The following is an 18,364-nucleotide window of genomic DNA, read 5'->3' on the forward strand; positions in this document are numbered from 1 at the left end:
CATGCATATTTTGACCAATGTAGAGAAAATAAATCCTTATATTCACCTGGAAGGTCAAATGCATGTTAATATAACGTAGCATTTTTTTTCTACATTGTTGAATCTCAGCCAATCAGGGAGATAGGAATTATTCAGTCGTGTAATAATAGCGAATATTTACTTGGGCCGTGAAGAGATTGACAAAAAGACACACACAAACACGCACGGAGGGAGACAGACGGACAGACAGACAGACAGACAGTAGAATTACTCGCAAAAAAGAAAAGAGAAAATTTTGTGGTAAAAAATTTTTGTCAAGGATCGGTGTACACGACTATGATTTACAAAGATTTCAGAATTCCTGAATATTCTCTTTTTTCAGTTGTCATTATATATAGTTTTTGAGTTCAGTAGTAATATGTATCTAGATAGTATTTTTTGCTATTCTTATACATGTGCCAATATAATTATGGTGGTGGTCGGGGGGGGGGGGGTCCAAATTTTGGCTCAACTGAGCTGGATGCTCAAGTGACTTTTTAAATCACTCTTTGTGGAAAATAATCAAGAAAAGCCAAAGATATGGTAGGGTCATTAAAATCTTTTCAAGAACCACAAGACATGGTTAGAGCGTCTGCTCTAGAGTCGCGAAGTAAGGAGTTGATCCTTACGTCGCGGGTTCGAATCCCACTGTGGGACGTGGAGACCGGTCCTTCGGATGAGACCGTATAAACCGAGGTCCCGTGTCGCAGTAGGTGCTGGCACGAAAAAGATCCCTCACTGCTCAATGGCCGTAAGTGCCGAGTATAGGACAAAATTTGCAGCTCTCCACCGGCAAGTGGTGGCGTCTCCATATGAGTGAAAACTTCTCGAGAGGGACGTTAAACAACAAACAAAACAAAAAGAACCACAAGACCAAAAAAAAAAAAGCTGAAACTTGTGTGGAAGCTTCCTTACTTGGTGTAGATTTTAAAAGAACAGCAAAGCCATAAGGAACCGTACTAAAGAGGAAAAATCCAATGGTAGAGACTAGAAATATTCATTTTTTTTTTTTTTAATCAAATCACGTCCGCTGTATATTGGGTTGGGTCACAAAAGGCGATCAGAAATTTACATCCGAATACATGTACAGTGTATATAGGGGGGAATCTTAATGTAGAACAACAGGCCAAAAGTTTCTCAGTAAGCCTTGTGGTCCATGACCCTTTTGATTAAAAGTCTTCTCAATAAACCTGCCTCCATAGAAGCTACATGTATGTGATATTGATTAAATCTTCAAAAGCATTGGATATCAGTGTAATATTAAAAAGTTAAATTAATAGTAGGATGCAATTTAGATAGATATTTCAGATATTTCAAATTAAAGAGATATGTACATGTATGTACAACCTGTCTGCTACCAATCCTTCTTAACTTTCCTCATCAATATCATCATCTTTATCACCAGCATTATCTTAATATGTGCATTCAGGGTACGCAAATTTTGTTGTCGCCTGCAATAAGATATACCGACAGATGACAATATGTGGAGTTATGGGAGGTACATAATGTCGCCTGTGACAATATCATACTGTATCAAAAAGGGAGAGGGGAGAGCAAAAAGCCTTTCCACGAACATTTTATACTTAACCGATAGTAGACATCGTTCAGAAAAAAGTGCCCCCCCCCTCCCTCTACGGGTGAAATAACTTTTCAGTTCTAATTTTATCAATTAGGAAGTTCTCAATTTATTTTTTAGTCCAATGTAGACAAAATTCATTAACTGCAACAACGTAGCCCTCTCCGATATTTTTTTTAAATCAGATGAAAATTATTGGAGAGGGCTACATTATTGCAGCTAAAAATTCTTATTATATGATTGAATAATTCCCATCTCTCTGATTGGCCGAGATCCCACAATGTTAGAAAAATACTACGTTATATTGACCTGCACGTGACCTTCCAGGTCAATATAAGGAATTATTTCCAGGTCAATATAAGGAATTATTTATTCTACATTGGACCAAAAATAGATAATCATATAATAAAACAGTTATTGCTGTTTTTGAGGTCAATACGATGATTTAGACACCTTCGAAGTACAATGTTCACCTCGCCCTTCAATATTCACCTCCCCCTTCGGGCTCAGTGAATAATGTACTCCTCGGGTGTCTAAATCATCGTATTGACATCAAAAAGTATAATATTTTCACCTGGAAAGTCACGTGCAGGTGAACTTAATGCTCATGTTGTATATTTTCTATCATGTTGGATCTCAGCCAATCAGAGAGCTAAGATTATTAATTCATATAATAATAGTGATGGCCTTTGCTTTCTTTCATACTATTTTTTCTTAATAATCCTTGTAATATGTTCCTTTTTTTCCAATACAAATTTCCCACCTTTTTCTTTATTATTGATACATTTCAGCACACCAAAGTGCTTGCTGGGATCATGACAATTACAACTGTCATGGTAACATGACATTTACAATTGAAGTTAGTAGTTAAAATTATTTTCATATAAAAGAATTATATATACGGCTTGTAACCTCACACTCTTAATAAATTAATCATGTCTAGCAACATGCAAGTAAAGAAATTTTGCTCAACATTTTAAAGTACTGTAAATACTCCTTAAGGATACTATTTCATGAACCCTTCTCCTTCCACACAGGCCAACTTGGATATGAATGCATAAAGTAAACAATTCAAGACAGTGACCTGTCTTATTCCATTCTTTGCATAGTCATTTCATCATGAAAGCATTTGTACATACATGACTGTATAAAGATAAGGAATTATTTCCACTGATTTAAAAATTCTTTAAATTCTCAAAATATAGATGAAATGAATGCATTACTCATTGGATGATTACCTGATAAATTGCTCTATTAACTTCTTTTAGTTAGGCCAGATAAAAAAATATGTATGGTTCCGGTTACCCGACCTTCCCTATTTTTTACCCCCGACCCTAAACTTTTTTTGGGCAATTTTCATATTTTTTCCAGAATTTCCCCCGATTTCCGTCAATGGCTCCAGTTTAAGTTTTAGTTTCAGCAATGACGGCCTCCTTGCAAAACATAGTGCAAGTGTTTAATAGTGTTAAATCCAAAGCAAGCTAGCATGTAGGTGTCCCCTACCAATATTGACTAGTATATTATCACACCACATCTAAATGCCATTTGCAAAGCAGTGATAGGTATTATTTAGAAAAAATTAAGAAAATCATTTTGTTAAAAAAAAAAAAAAAAAAAAAAAATCCCTACCTACCTACCCTAATTTTTTTGGAAGTGTAACCGGAACCACACATATTTTTTTGTTTGGCCTTATCTAAAGAAATATGCACTCTGATTTAACAAAAGTACAGATTTATACACAACATAGTTAATATATACCTTTCAAACACTATTTCCAAGACTTCCCAATACTTTCTTCATCTTTAAATCAAGAAATATTTTATTTATTTATTTTCATTTATTTATTTATTTATTTTTTTTTTTGATTTCTCATGCTCCAAAACATAAGTGTATACCAGTATGACACAAATGACAAAGACAAAAATATTGTTTGACAATCTTTTTTGTATATTGCTGCATTGTACTTTACACAGGTACAGTCCTTTTTCTTGCGATTTTAAGTATAATCATAAGCATTTAAAATCCAAACAATAAAAAGTTGTTTTGCTGTGTTACACAAGATGTGATGGCTGCAACATTGCCCTTGCTCTACATGTATACATAATGGAAGAATTGTGATACAGAGAACACAGTTATATCAAAAGTCATGCATGAACATGCACTTAATATAAATTATGAGGCAAGAAAATCCATTTCCAGATCTGTGGTGTTGTTGACAACTTGACATAATATTCAAAACTTTTCCTACTTCTTTTCTTTATGATCAATGTCTTCATTTTTTCTTCCTAAATATTGATTTTAATTTTTCGATGGTAGTGCTTTGGGTGTTGCTATGTGAAGAGATCGATATATCGGAAATAGGCAGTCCTCTTTTTTCCCCTGTCGTTTGATGTTTTTATATCTGAAAAGAAAGCATCTGTCATGAGCATTTAAAGCAATGTAGGAAATATCAACAAAAAATACTAGTTGCCAATTTTTGTAATTGCACACCCTCACCCCCTGAGATGTAAAATGCATTTGACAGTATTCTAAGTTTGTCAAATGGCACAGAGTATTTGTGAAATACCAACTACAAAATCATGAACTTGGAAGGCATTCAAATGATAAGCATATTAAAAACTTAAATATTAGAAATCTCACAGAATGAAAAGACAAGAAAGATGTCCATAGGACATGAAAGCCCAGCCGAGGGTATATTAGTAATGCAACATGAAAAGAGCTACATAAATCCCCCCCCCCTTAAATGTCATATTTTTAACATTTCTTGAAATGTCCTGAATTGTATGTATTGTATGAACTAGATGTGTCGAATGCCACAAATGACTCTGCAGGCAGTTAAATAAGTTTCAAATGCCAAATTCAGTTTTAAATTTGTTTGCACAAAAGATTTTTTTTCTAAGTTCAGGGGACATAACTAAATTCAAACTTGACATGTATTTTCTGGTAAAAAAAAATTTCATCCTTATACATACATCCCTACAAAAGTTAGAGAGCAGAAACTGAAAATTTCTTATTTTTTTTCTAAATTCAAGAGAGATAACTCTGTCAAAAATCATTGGACCATGACCAAATTTGAACTTGACCTGTATTTTTTGGTAAAAATACCTGCACATGCAATTTCAACCTTATACATACATCCCTACAAAAGTAAGAGAGTGGAAACTGAACATTTCTTATTTTTTTCTAAGTTCAAGACAAACAACTCTGTCAAAAATCATCGAACCATAACCAAATTCGACTTTGACCTGCATTTTCAAATGACATATCCATATGTCAAATTTGAGTTGAATGTGTCCAACTGTTGCAGAGATAATGAACAGGAAGTGAATAATGATGGAATGACAGAACAGAGTAACACTATATTCCCCTGGCCATTTTATGGCGGGGGCAGAAAAATCTGAATTAACAAAAAATATCAATGTTTCCAAGCAGGTCATTGGCAATTTTTTGGCAATTGGCAAGGTCAAAGTAAAAAATGGTTGATGCAGTTCAATAGCTTACTTCATTATGTATCAGCATATGAAGTTTGATAAAAAATATCTTGAGTTTCTTTAAAACTGAGCTAAACACTAATTTAAGAAAAGTAAGTCAAGGTCAAAGGAAAGGTCATGATCATGAAATGTTGATGCAGTTGAATAATTCTCCTCCAAATGTATCAGCAAATGAAGTTTGATAAAAAGATCCTATCATAGTTTCTTTGAAACTGAGCTTTAAACTGTGCTAAATGCAAAGCATAATGGAAGGTCAGAAGGACGGAAGACGGACATGACAAACTCTATATGTCCTGACCATATTCATGTCATAAAAATGTATTCTGATGCATTGTATTTATAGACCTATCTATAAATGTCTTTATAGTACTGATACAGGTCTCCCAAAAATGGCTAACTAGTAATCTGATATGAAGAACTTTGCCATCTATAAATAATACAGTCAGGGTTTAACACTAAGGCACATCAGACCAACTTGGTTAAATGAATGGTATGGTTGTGTGCAATGTATGTGAACTAGACCTTTTGGTCAGGTTGATAACTGTTAATTCCATTTCAGTCTTTTGAATAAATTATATTCAAAATTGTAAAAAAAAAATATCTTATTTGTACAAATGTAAACACAACCATTGCTCTTTAAGTTGAAATTCCCTTCATAACACAATTGTTATATTTAGCCATAAAAAATTTTTATAATACAGTGCTACCTCAGTATATTGCCAACTTTTGTCCAAGACAGATTTTGGCATTAAAGCGAGGGTGGCAATATAACATATTCTGCCATAAATTACAATTCAATGGGTAATCAAAACAAAATAAATACATGTAGATTACGTAATTTATTTCCGTTACAATCTATTTATGTCACATGATATAAGGGCAGCTCTCATTTCTTTTGAAAAAAAAGTCATTATTATTTTTTTTTCTTTTTGTTTACAATATTTTGAATGAAAAGCAATAAATATATCAGAATATTGAACACATCAATTTCCTTTCGTCATGCACATGTTGAATAAGAATTTAATAACCCGATGACAAAGATGTCAGTGGCCGTTATAGCCTCTTGGTATAAAAAAAAGTTTTTGAGAATTATCATTAATGTCATCTGAATCAAAAGTAGATTATTTCACCCTCTCAAGAATTTCTGAATCGGTTAAAATGGTCAGTTGGTAAAGCATCATGACTGACAAATGGTAAGTCACATGTCAGAACACATCAACCCGTTAAATTAGACATGTATGCTCATGTTTGCTAATACCTGTGTACTTCTCTTCCGATTCTGTTTTGATATTTATCAATCAAACCAATATATGCCCGACAAATAAAGGAAATTTCAGGGCTAACGATATCCCTAATATTTTCAAGTGCGGAATTATAGTTACTGTAGTCTAAAAAAAGATATGGGGTTTCCTTTTTGATTGATAGAATGGCTTCTTAATCTAAGGGGACGCAAATGAATTTTTGCATTTATTATTGTTTTGTGCATTATCCATGATAGGCTAACGATACCCCTAATATTTTCATGTGCGGAATTATAGTAGTCTAAAAAAAGATATGGGGTTTCCTTTTTTGATTGATTGAATGGCTTCTTAATCTAAGGGGACGCAAATGAATTTTTGCATTTATTATGGTTTTGTGCATTATCCACGATAGGCTAATGATACCCCTAATATTTTCATGTGCGGAATTAAAGTAGTCTAAAAAAAGATATGGGGTTTCCTTTTTTGATTGATTGAATGGCTTCTTAATCTAAGGGGACGCAAATGATTTTTTGCATTTATTATGGTTTTGTGCATTATCCATGATAAGCAATAATTGGCGATATACAATCAAATAGGTCGAATGTTGATCAATCCTTTTTTTTGTAATCTAAATTTGTACGCTTTCTTTCGCTTTACGTTTCCATTACTGTGATGAAATAATTCTTCTATCTTATAAACACACTCCAAAGACATTGCTAATTTTGAGTTTTATGCAACAATTATCTTTAATCTAGCTGAATTCCTAGTCCAGCAAGTCGCTTCACCGCAACCACTGTCAAAGCACGGGTGTGGTGTCCAAATTACCGACACACGCTAGATAATTGGCATTGTTACCAAGGATTTTTTCTTACATAATTTGACCTTTTGTTTCCCAAAACCAGTGGCAGATGGCAATAAGCAGGGGTGGCATTATAACGGGTGTATTAATATAGGGGGAAATCTGTTCTTCAAGAATTCCTGGCAATAAGCGAGGGTGGCAATATGATGGAGGGCAATATACCGAGGTAGCACTGTATTTTTTTTTTTGCTGTAGTAGACAAGTCTGGGCTGAAACATATTGATATGGTATAAATACTTACCAAATAACACTTTCTGTATTTAATAATATTTAGGATAATAATTTTAGTAAAGTTTGTTGAATGTCTTCAAGGCTCATAATTTTCATGTCCCAATTAATGAACCAGACTCAAAATGGCTGTCAGATTCTTGACACGCATAAGAGATAGTTTCAAAAGTTACCAATTAAAATAAGCAATTAAAAGAAGTTTGGTCAGGGCAAGTGATTTTATGGTTAGTAAAAATTAAGGAAGGTAGCCTGACATGTCTAGTACTTGTTAAAATAAATGTCAAACCCTGATACTCAAACCCTGTTATCTCGAACTATCATTGGAACTGTGGAAAAACTTGGAGATATCAGGAGGATTCAAGATGTTAAGGGTTAAATACTTATTAAATATAATAAGTGATTGGGACTTAAAAATTACACACATATCCACTGTATTCGAGATATCAGTGTTCAAAATACCTATGTTCAACTGCACAATCATGTATTCTGTAAACCAACTATTATTCCCGACAATTTTTATTCAGGATTCTTTACCTTGAAATCCATCTGCAACAGTAAGCATTAATTTTTGCAGTGAAGGAAACATTCTACCATAATACACTGTCACAACTTATGATTGGTTTGTAATGAGAAGTAATGAAGGTTGTGAAAATTGCAGATCTTTCTTGCAGGCAAGTCAAAGTTGGTTTACAGTATATCTTGTTTATATACTGAACTTTACAGGGTATAATAACCAAGTCTTACCATTCAAAGTAATTTAATCTAATGTTTCCCTAAGTATGACATCTTCTGTCATCAACTGCCATCAGAAATTTGAATACTTAAGCCAGTTCCAATGTCCTCCTTTGCAAACCCTGGTATTCCATGTGAACTGACATTTGGTCTCCATCTGATTCTTAGCCACTCCAACTCTTGATTGTCTTGATTATCTTCAAATAGAAAAAGAAGTCAACTCAACCTAAGATCAATAGCTTCCTATAAACTTAAGTCTAATCTTAAATATAAAGATGCTCTAAAAGATGTCAAATGTACAACAGTGCTCACTTGAGTCATTTAAGCTCTGCTGTTCTTCAGAAACTTTTTTATCCCCATGAAAAATTGTGACCTCATAATGTGACCTAATCTAGCTCCAATAATACTGCATCTTTGCTTGCTTTGTAACATACAATTTAATAACTCCAAAAAAAATGGGGGGGGGGGGGGGCTACTTTAACACTTTCGACCACCATACATCCAATAAATGTTTTCAAACCCAGAAAGACCAGCAGGGGGAACAATGTAAACAGAAAGAGGCATACCTTTCTCTCTTATAATGTATAGTGGGGTATTTTTTGTGTGGAATGATTATTCTAGGGTTCTACAGATTTATTCCAATGGTACACATGATAAATAAGTGTAATAAATATAATTTCTGAAAAAAAGTCCAAGTCCTAAGGGAGGGGGGGGGGGGGGTCCTATCCATAAGTATCTGTGCTGCTGACTTGTGGGGAATATTTTTCACTTTTTATCACTGTTGACTTGTGGGGAATATCTATCACTGTTGACTTATGGGGAATATTTATCACTATTTATCGTTGTTGACATGTGGGGAATATTTATCATTGTTGGCTTGTGGGGAATATTTATTATCATTGTTGACTTGTGGGGAATATTTATCACTTTTGACTTGTGAGGAATATTTATCACTACTGGCTTTTGGAGCAATGCATTATTTTACTATAGATTTACATAAAAGATAAAAATTATTTTTTTTCAATAAATATCTACCAAATCTAAAATTTCAAGAATCAATCATAATATAAATGTACTGAAACTAAATAATATTCATACTTAAGTCCTCTAAATCAATGCACATTGAACATGTTTGATATGCTGCATAGAGAGTTTTCCTTAACTAGATTTAAATTAGAATTTTATTGCAAATTTTTATTTTTTCTTGCATAAAACTGTTCAGAACTTATAAGTCAGTCTATGCGAAAGTTTTTTGGACCACACTGGACATTCAGTCCTGTGTAATTTTTAATTAATGCAATGAATACAAAGGACTGAACCAAATTTTGTCAGACCAAAAAACCTCTTGAGTAGGCCTAACAGCTTTTCTTTTACCAGGGATCGCTCCCACATAATTCTGTAGAGTCCATGCAGTTTTAATGACATTTAATTACGTATTTGGAATTGTACGACAGTTTTTACTAATAAAAAAAAAAAACATTGAAATGACTGCGTCGAAATAGTTAAGCTCAAAACCGGACACTGAGACATCAGATATTCCGGTCCGGTGTAAAGGCATTTAAACACTCTGCATAGGTTTTTTATGCCATTTCTATACCCCAAGGGATCATGATTGAAAAAAAAAACAAACTTGAATCTACCTGAAGATGCAACCATATGAATATGACTAACCAAGGCTTTATTTTCTTGAACAGCTCATTTTTATTTGTAGGTTTTTCCTATGTTTTTCTACGTAAATCTTTGATCCAAAATTGTGGCCCCACTCAACTGTTACCTCAGGGTTTCACAATTTGAACAAACTTAAATCTGTGCTACCTGAGGATGCTCCCATATGAATATGACTACTCATGGTTTTGCTGTTCTCAAGGAGAAGATGTTTAAAGATCTTTTGCAATATATTCCTCTGTAAAACTTTGATTTCCCATTGTGGTCCTGCCCTACCCAGCCCCCAGGGGTCATGATTTGAGCAAAACTAAATCTAAGGGCAAGAGAAAGAAAAAAAACCTGACCCTGGGGCCATGAAATTCATAATTTTGGAACTCAGGAAGAGGCACTTTGCCATTTTATAGTCTGTCTATTTAATACCCAGGAGAAGAAAAGATTTTCAAAAATATTAAAGAATTTTCACAATACAAATTCAATAGACCACCCCATCTTCAGACATAAGAGCTGCTGACCCAAATTTCACAAATCTGGAAGAGGTACCCTTGATTAATATAACCATGGGCTCATTTTATCTGCTTTATACCCAGAAGCAAGAAAGATTTTCAAAAAATTAATGCATTTTCAGTGTATATTCAATAGAACCATGCCTTAGCACCAGAACAAGTGGCCATGATATTCACAATTTTAAAAGAGGCACTCTTACTCATCATAACTATGTAGTAAGATTGGTAACCTGATGCACATGATCAAAGAAGGAAGATTTTCAGAGAAATAATGCATTTTCACTATATAACCAATAGGGCCCTGCCCTAACACCAAAACTACTGACCCCTTGGGGAATAAAATTCAAAATTATGGAAAAGGCGACTTTATTCATCATAACCATGAACTTAGTATTGTTTTCAATGCTCAGGAGCAGAAAAGAAATTTTCAAAGAAATCTATACCTGTATTATCCATAGACCACACCCTCCAACCTCTCATCCTGGGGGCTATGAAATTCACAATTTTTGAAGAAGCACCCTTGCTCATTATAACCTGCTCTTAGTTTTTTTCCCTTAATAATCAGAGACAGAGAAGAAGATTTTCAAAAGAATTAATGCATTTTAACTATACATGTAATTATCATTAAAGCCCCATCCTAACACTAGAACCCTCTATCCAAGGGTCATGAAATTAATAATTTTGGAAGAGGTGCTCATCATAACTTTGTACTTAGTCTGTCTGCTTCATATCCAGGAGCAGAGAAGAATATTTTTGAAAGAAATAATGCATTTTCACCATATTTAATCAATGGAGTGCCACCCTTACACCAGAACCCCTGACCTTGGGGCAATGAATTTCAAAATTTTGATAGAGGGCTTAATGCTTATTCAACCATGGCAGCAATTCAACTGCTTGATTTCCAGGAATAAAAAAAGAAGAAGATTTTTTAAAGATTGCAATAGTTTTAATGGGTTTAGCCCCATCCCTCAGGCCCAAAGGGAGGGGGTGGCAGAGATAATGAAATTCACAATTTTTGTTCCCCTTCATCATACTAGATATTCTTTGCTAAAATTGGTTGAAATTGGTTCATCGGTTCCAGAGAAGAAGCTAAAAATATTCAAATGTTAAAGAAGGATGGACAAAAGCAGATAGCAAATAGTTTATCTGAGTGACTTAGGGTTTCATTTGAAAAAAAAGGGCTAAAATTAGCACAAAATAAATTTGAGTTTCCTTTCAAGTAAGATCAATTGAAAACAAAAAAGTACATTTCAAAGACTGAATAACCATGAGGTCAGCAAATGAGGTCAGTGAATATTTTTTATGGTAATGGAAGCATAGATTTCAAAATGATAATTGTTTACTTATGATCTTTTACAGTTATCTTGACTTACCAAAGCCTTCTGTCACCATACAGAAATCCAGACAGAATGCATTCAGTTATATACTCTTATCCTCCAATTCCATGCAGAGTTGTCTGTTAACATCTGCATCTCAGTCTCCAACATTTTCAAGAAGAAAGTTGCCTTAAGTTTGCTCTTGTTGTGAAAACTCCAAAATCTGCAATAATAGTTTTTCATTAGTATATGTGTATATTTTTACCCATGATTACAAGAAAAGTCTATGAGCTACATCACTCAACACCGATTTTTGACCCGAATAGCAAATATAATTTGTCAGAGCTCTCAATACAACTAACCCTGTCTCGACACACTTAAGAAATAAAATATAATTTGTAATCTTTGCATCAACTTAGATAGTTTAAAAGACATTTTGCTTTTTCTGGAGGGGCGAGATCAAGTCCAACATCTGGGATTGAATAATACAGGTACTCATTGAAGAAGAAAAGAAGAACCGGGAAGACCTGTTGTGTACATGGTGTACATGATACTTAAATTTGCACCAGTCTGCAACTTTATTTGTTATTGACATGAACAATATTTCAAATTTTTTTTTAGAAAAGGTTTAAATCTCAAAAGTTCAAGGGGTCACAATCTTTAAATTATACCAGTACGTCATGTATTTTTTTAAAAAACGTGAAAAGCGAAAACAGTACAAAAAAGATGAATGATCATCGTCAAAGCAATAAAGTTCATCAAAAGCAAACATTTTTAAAGGGGTGGGACAAAACAGGTAGATCTTGTGATACAATACGTATCTCAATACATATAACATGATATGATAAATATCTCGATATTATGATAAATATATATGAAAACTATAAAATTAAAACTAGAGCGTTTAAAGGAACATGTGTCGCCTACTCTGTAGCTTCCTTAAAGGTGAAAAAAAAATCTAAAATTGGTCAGTTTTTTATTTTCTTTTAGCATGATAGTTCATGCATTTCCCTGCAAAGAAAAACTGCACCCACAGATAGTATAAGACTCCGATAGAATCTGACAATCAAAGAATATATGGTTCTTTAACCCTGGCCTCAAATGAATAATTTAATTGAAATTATTAGAAATATCTTTTTATCATTTTATTAATACATATTTCCAACAATTAATCCTCAAAAACAGATTTCAGCCTGTCCTTACTGCAATTGTCACTCTACACAATCCATTGTGGAATACTGATCCCAATGTATTTTCATTGTATTTACATGTGAGTTAACTGAATTTCATACAGTTTCAAAGTACTTATCATGAGCTAAATGTGTTTCCAATAATCCTCCAACAGAGATTTCAGTCTATCTTTACAGCAATTGTCAGTCTTAACATGATCCATTGTGGAATACCTTGTCCCGATGTATTTGCATAGTATTTTATTAAAATATAAGTTTATGTGGTAACTGAATATCATACAGATTCAAATTACAGTATCATGAGCTCATAAACATGTATAAATGCTAAATATCAAAATCCTGTCTCTCAATTTCAAAAGTCATAAGTTAACCTAAACTCCCATGGTATTTTTTGTAAAGTAGGTCAAAGGTCAAGGTCAAGTGGATTGTAATGCCAGTATTTTTCACATTGTGTTACAACAAACAGTGCACATGCTAAATGGCAATAGAAATACCTTTTAAATGTCAAAAATATGCTGTAAATCGGCCCTATGAACTATTTTGAAAAGTAAGTCAAAGGTCAAGAGGTCGGTAACCATGGTAATTTACAAAAGCCATAGTGCCAAGCAATATATGTGCAAAATATCAAATCCATACCTCTTACAGATCTTGAGATATAGGGTGTGACAGACGGACAGACAGACACCTGGTAAAGTGATCTCTTAGTGCCGCTCTGCTCTGCAGGTGACACAAAAATTTAGTATTTTATTTCAATATTTGTCTACTTGACAATAAATCAAGATTCTATATCACTCTATATCAAACCAAATGTGGTCGCCCATGTGGCACAGTGGTTAGAGCGTTTGCTCTAGAGTTGCGGAGTAAGGAGTTGATCCTTACTTTGCAGGTTCGAATCCCACTGTGGGACGTGGAAACTGGTCCTTCAGATGAGACCGTATAAACCAAGGTCCCGTGTCGCAGTAGGTGCTGGCACGAAAAAGATCCCTCACTGCTCAATGGCAACGAGTGCCAAGCATAGGTCAAAATTTGCAGCTCTCCACCGGCAAGTGGTGGCGTCTCCATATGAGTGAAAAATTCTCCAGAAGGACGTTAAACAATAAACAAAGCAAATCAAATGTGCTTTGAAACTGATACTTGAAGTTCATCAATTTCGTTGACTAAAAATTTACAAAACAATATTCTAGGGCATATTTACTACCGATATTCGGACTTATTTGTCCTCAAGAGAAAATTTCCCTTAATATCCCATTTTCCCCTTTTGATGAGTACAAAATTCCCCTTACAATAATGAAAAGCACAAATATTTTTTTTTCTTTTATAAAAATTTTCAGACTATGTGAAAAATGGTTTACTTTGCTATTTTATGCACTCTAACTGGTCATTAAAATGCTGAAATTGGGCCCCCCAGCAGGGCTTGTCCAGTGACAGTGGCCCCCAGACCCCGGCTGATTTTCCCAATTTCTCCAGTAAGGGTAATTTCCAATTTGTTTCAAAATTTCAAATTCTTTTTAATGAAATTTGAGAATCCATGCTTTGTTACTGGCTGTTAGTGCAGATGGACACTAACTAATAATATTAACTGTTGTGGAAACGATACTTTCTGATGCTTTACAAACTGAACTTTTCTATGTACAGTACCTAACCATCTTCCGAGGATGCTCAAGAGTGAAAATGTTTTCCCTCTTATTTATGACTTATTAGTTGTAAAGAGTGTTTACAATACCAATATCATCTCTTCACTTGGTAAAAGCGGCCATTTTCAATTTTTTGATAGGTTGTTCATGTATCGTTTCGTACTGATATTTCAATGCATATATTATAAACCGTATCTTAGCAGAAAATATTGGTATGTATTGGTTTATCAGTATATCATCCCACCTCTACCCTTTAAAAAAGCAATATTTATATATAAGATTATAACACTACTAGTCTAGAGACATAATTTTGTGTCTTTGAATGACTGAATTTGAACCCATCTCTGGCATGTCAGTCCAGTGTTCTATCAATTCAGGGACCAACCTAGACCCAAAATTTAGGGAGACTTCACTTCTCCCTCAGAGAAATGTATAAGGGAGAAGTTTTAAATTTTAGGGAGACTTCTTGACGCGCGTGGCACACATTGATCATTATTAAACTTTTTAAAAACAAGAGGCCCAGGGGCCACATCGCTCACCTGAGCACTATGGCTAGGAAAAAGCAGAAATCAGGCGAAGTTTGGAGCTCAAAAGCAACTATTTCGCCTCAGTCGCCCCCTAGGTTAGTCCTTGCAATTGATCGAGGTACAAGTTTAACCCACTAGCCCAAGCCAGTATTAAAGAAGCTGTGTATCATACACTACCATACTAACACATGTATATAAAAAAAAAATAAATATCTTAAATCCTTAATTATTTATCATTGTTCCATAAGTGATTTATCATCACGCTGACTTTAAGCTTTTTTATAACTTGTTCTGAAGGGGAAATACCTTCTTTAGATGCAAATTTATAACTAAAGTGAAGCATGCTTACATGTATATTGATCGAAGTGTAAGAAACAGATGAGTATGCTTTGTTATAATTTATTTTACATATATGTTTTAAGTTTATAATATATTTAAAGTCACTGGGATTGTAAGCGTCAATTCATTAAACATGTTTGTGCTTTACTGTAGTGCTTTTCATAGGCGCTTGTTTTATGAAGTATGCAAAGAGGTATAGCGCCCTTTCCCACTCTTGAACATTTTCGGAATCTCAGACACCTGACAACATGCAGACTTTGAACTGCAGACTTTACACTTAAGGGAACATGTCAAAAGAGTAATTTGAATGATACATTCGAGTATATTTTACTGAACTTGATAATCAAATTTTGTTCTTATTTGTACAAGTTATACATTTGTACATAAACACATGATGTGAGTGGAAGGGGGCAAGGGGGCTGCCCCCCACCTTTTTCTGAGAAATCAATACTTTTTTTGCTCTGTTTCCCGATAACTTTTTTTCCTTTATAAATTAGTAACAACAAACTCCCAACAACAAATAGAAAACAGGGATCTTCATTCTTCAAGAGCTAAGAAAATTTTATAAACTTGGATACATGTAAGTTATGGAGGGCACAATCTGTAAATAAAAGTGAATATTAAATTTTTTCTTTCTTTTTATGTATCAGTAGAAAACAAGATATTTAAAAACAGCTTACTGAGACAAAAGAGTTCCATTTATCAATAACATATTAGAATACAAAAATATGAAAAAGATGTCAACCCAGATTTATCAAAAAAAAAATGGAAAAGGGGGGAGGAGGTCCATGCCCCAACTGCTTGTGGCTTCGACAAGCTCTACCACTTAGCTTGCTACACTTTGCAACTGGTAGACATGGTAGAGCAAGTAAATTAAAGACAGATTTATCAATCGACTAATATTTTTTTTTCCACACCTGAATACTAGTACTGGTAAACTTATATCTTTTCATGGAATATATCATATCAATTGCACCACCTTTTATTGAATCTGGATAATAATTAGATTTTATAGGTTATATTCTGGGCAGAATCTCAAGTAATATGTGATTAATAATATCTTTCAATTGGGTATTCTTTCATCCAGAATATAATTATTAGACAGCAAAAATTCTATAATAGGAAATGTATGTCATCTCTTGAAATAAAATTCCCAAAGGCTTATTTTCTCTTAGCTTTAGACTGTTCAAGGTAGCTCAGTCGGTTGAGTGTATGCTCCGTGATCGAGAGGTCGTGAGTTCAAATCTCAGCCACGACTGACGTAAGTAGATAAAAAATGAGTAGCAACTGTTCCTTTGCCATGCACTTGGCACTTTGAAGTGAAAGTTGCGGGTCGTTCGGACTCTTGGAAATGTGCCAACTCACCCGATTTCGTCGGGTTACACCCGATTTTTCGACCCTTAACCCGATAATTTTTTATGACACGGCGGGTCATGCTTTTCACCCGATTTTTGCCGAACAACCTGAAAATCTCCTGATTTCCAGATTTGGTTCATAAATTAGGTTGCACTTTTAACTTCCAGTTACAACCCAAGATTGGACATAGTACGTAAACAATGCCGATGGCTATGTTCAGTAGGCCGTGTACCAGTGAATTATCAGTGCAGGTTTAAACAATTACCTGAGAGTTGTTTTGAAAAACCAAAGTTTGAAGTCAATTTAAAATGGCTTCCGATAGAACGAGGTCATTATCAGGGCCAGCAGGAACAAATTGAACCAAGTAAAAGAGAAACGATATTTATGTACATATCAAGGAATCTTGGAAAACAACTTTCATTAGATAAAATAAAGTGTTTGAAGATAGTGTACACATAACTGTAAATTTAATAGCACTTGTTAATTAAATTAATTTGAGGAAAAATAACTTCAAAATCAAAATTGGAATACTTTCAAATTTAGCATTTTAACTTTCCATGTACTTCAAATCAGCAATGCACATTCTGAAAAGACTTTCCTTTAAAAAATATGCACACTTAATTCAGGTCAATATACTGAATAATGAAACCATGTACCATAGGCCGCCATGTTTTCTATATTGTTTTAACTATGGGTTATCTACACCAGAACCCATGGGCGGAGCCTTCATAACCTATAGGCGGTGCATGTCTTAAATTGCATACAAAATCAATTAAATTTTATTCAAAATCTTTAATTTATTCTCGGTAGACTTTAGAAGGCTTTTCCATATCGTCGTCATCGTTAAACTTTCCAAATCGATTGTCAGAATGGTCCAACTGCTGTATAACATTTTCAGGTGTAACCGGCTCCTGGGTCAAATTAAAATCCGTTTGAGTAAGAGATAAATCCCCAATACCATCAAACACGTTTACTTCGTCCTCTATCAACTGGCCTATCTGTGAGAGAGCTTGATCATCGATAGAAAATGTCCCATTCAAAATTTTGCGGAAGTTCAAGAAAATCCAGATCCATGCTCATTGCGCTGTGTTTGTCTATTTTCGCTTTTTGATTGCAAGTGCACAAAATGTGCAATAAAATATAATATATATGCACAGTGTATAGCGCGTGAAATTATAATTATGTCAGGTGACAAACCATATTAGGAAATTTATTTGCAACTTATGCATCATCTCTCTGCCGTATTAGGAAATCTGAGAGTGCTATGGTACATGTGACTTACCGTATAAGTTTTTTATTGGTTTTCTCTAGATACCCTATAGAGAGGTTAAAAGGTCACTCGAAGGCTGCGCCTTCTCGTGACCTTTTAACCTCTCTATAGGGTATCTGGAGAAAACCAATAAAAACTTATACGGTAACTACTACTTAAATGCTCTTCTAACATGTAAATTTAATCAATATATATAAAAATTTTTGTCATTCTCAGTTAAAGCCACATTTTAATAAAATAATTCTCAATACAGAAATGCTTATATATGCATATATATTTAATTTAATCATGGTAAATGTGTCATGAATGTCATTACGCGTTATATGACCAGATTTTTTACTTTCCAAATCTGGTCATGACCAGATTTTTACATGTTGGAGGTTGGCAAGTATGGAGATGTGTCTTTTTCTGCGCAATTG

At 34.1% G+C, this 18,364-nt stretch overlaps 1 long non-coding RNA gene across 1 annotated transcript; it reads right to left on the reverse strand.

The window, feature by feature from the left end:
- Positions 1-3,493: 3,493 nt before the first annotated feature.
- LOC133179482 (uncharacterized) lies at positions 3,494-12,037 on the reverse strand. The gene is made up of 3 exons (XR_009720131.1): positions 11,687-12,037; positions 8,158-8,342; positions 3,494-3,995 (listed from the first exon to the last, which is right to left on the reverse strand). It is a non-coding gene; the product is annotated as an uncharacterized LOC133179482 (long non-coding RNA).
- Between the last annotated feature and the right edge of the window lie 6,327 nt (positions 12,038-18,364).

The sequence above is a fragment of the Saccostrea echinata genome, unplaced genomic scaffold, assembly GCF_033153115.1.
Source record: "Saccostrea echinata isolate AGI-Se365-2 ecotype Australia unplaced genomic scaffold, CSIRO_AGI_Sech_v1 ptg000004l, whole genome shotgun sequence".
NCBI lineage: Eukaryota > Metazoa > Mollusca > Bivalvia > Ostreida > Ostreidae > Saccostrea > Saccostrea echinata.